The sequence below is a fragment of the Odocoileus virginianus genome, chromosome 16 (genome assembly GCF_023699985.2).
Source record: "Odocoileus virginianus isolate 20LAN1187 ecotype Illinois chromosome 16, Ovbor_1.2, whole genome shotgun sequence".
In the NCBI taxonomy this organism is placed as follows: domain Eukaryota; kingdom Metazoa; phylum Chordata; class Mammalia; order Artiodactyla; family Cervidae; genus Odocoileus; species Odocoileus virginianus.
In genome coordinates, this window is record NC_069689.1 from 18,768,044 (window position 1) to 18,770,038 (window position 1,995).

General features: G+C 51.3%; 1 pseudogene; it reads right to left on the reverse strand.

Annotated features, from left to right (window-relative positions):
* LOC110126364 (prohibitin 1 pseudogene) lies at positions 1 to 1,738 on the reverse strand (annotated as a pseudogene).
* Positions 1,739 to 1,995: the final 257 nt, after the last annotated feature.

Below are 1,995 nucleotides of genomic sequence, written 5' to 3' on the forward strand. Positions count from 1 at the left end.
TTTTTTTTTTTTTTTTTTCTGAAGTGATTTTACTTTTATTTCCTTCACTTTAAGCCAATGATGAAGTTTCACAGTGATTTCTGGGGCAGGAGAAGGAAGGTGGTGCTGAGCAACTTCGGGGCTGTGGTCCAGATGGCCCAGGAGGCGTGGGCCTCATGGGGCAGCTGGAGGAGCATCGACTGCCCGGCAGCCAGGTAGGTGATGTTCCGCGAGCGCGACAGCTGGTACGCGGTGTCTTCCGCGGCCTCCAGCTTGCGCAGCTCCATCAGGCCGTCGCCTGCAGCGGCGAGCGAGCTGGCGATCAACTCCGCCGCCTTGGAGTCGCCCTCCGCAAAGATGACGGCTGCCTTCTTCTGCTGCTCAGCCTTTTCCACCACAAATCTGGCCCTCTCTGCTTCCTGCTGAGCCACCTGTTTGGCTTCCACCGCTTCTGTGAACTCCTTCCCAAAGGTCAGATGCGTCAAGGATACGTCATCCAAGATGAGCCCAAAGGTCGCTGCTCGCTCGTGAGGTCATCGCTCACCTGGCTGGAGACCAGCTCTCTCTGGGTGATCAGTTCTCCAGCATCAAAGCGAGCCACCACGGACTCGAGGATCTCTGTAGTGATGGACGGCAGCACGCGCTCATCGTAGTCCTCTCCAATGCTTGTGAAGATGCGAGGAAGCTGACCAGCAACCGGCCGGAAGAGGATGCGCAGGGTGATGTTGACATTCTGTAAATCTTTGCTACCAGTGATTACTGGCATGTTACGTGGTCCAGAGCGGCAGTCAAAGATGATTGGTTTCTGTACCCAAGGGATGAGGAAGTGAGTCCCTTCTCCTACGACAATGTCCCGCACTCCCCGGAACCGGTCGAAGATGACAGCTCTGTGCCCAGCATCCACACTATACAGGCAGAGTTCACCACGCCTCCTGCAATGGCTAAGGCAAGACCAAACTTGCCAATGGACTCAACCCTTTGGCAGCCGTGTCTCCTTTGGCTGGACCCACTCACACCTGCTTCCACTCTGACCTCCACATGAATTCCCCATGACTTGCTTTTATTATTATAATCATACTCAGTGGCTTGCCTGGGGACCCTGCCCCCTCTGCTTGGATAACTAAACTAAAGTGCCTTTGTTCAGCTCATGGAGAGAGCGCTTGTCGCTGCCCACCTGTGAATAGAAGAGATTCACACACCCCTTCTGAAGGCTGGACATTCCCTTGGAGATGTGTCACCAGACTGAAGACCCTCTCACTTTATTCCCCACTGCATCTCCCTCTCTATTCTGCCTTTTGACTTTAGTTCCTCACTGCCTCTTTCTCTCTGCTCTATAAATGAACCTGGCATCCAGACCCCACAAAGATGGTTATTTTGAGGCGCTAGCCTACCATCGTCTCGGTCTGCCGGCTCCCCAATTAAAGCCTCTTCCTTGGCTCAGCACCTTGTCTCTCGGATTCACTGGGCTGTCGTGAAGCGAGCAGAGTGAGCTTGGCCTGGGTGACAGTGATGCGAGGCCTGCTGTTCTCGGTGGCTTCCCTGTTTCAGAGCACAGGCTGTAGGCTCGAGGGCTTCAGTATCTGCAGCTCTCGGGCTTAGTTGCCCCCAAGGCCGGTGGGATCCTCCCAGACCAGGGATGGAACCCCACATCCCCTGGATTAGCAGGCGGATTCTTAACCACTAGACCATCAGGGAAGTCCCTCAATTTTATTTGTTATACTGTGTTCCCAGAGCCTAGGACACTACCTGACCGGAACATGGTAATAAGAGTTTATTTAATGAGTAAAGAGCCAAATGACGTAAAGGATCATAAAAGGTGTCCTTCACAATTTCTGGGTGGTGTGACTCGAGTTAATTTCCTTCTCTCCTGTGTATCTGTATAGTCTAAATGTTCCACCCAGAACATTGATTTGTTTTCTTGTAAATTATTTATAACAATAAATGCAATTACTTAAACCATGGTAAATTATTTAAAAACAATAAATACAGAGCAAGGAAAAAAAAAGCAGCCTTAAT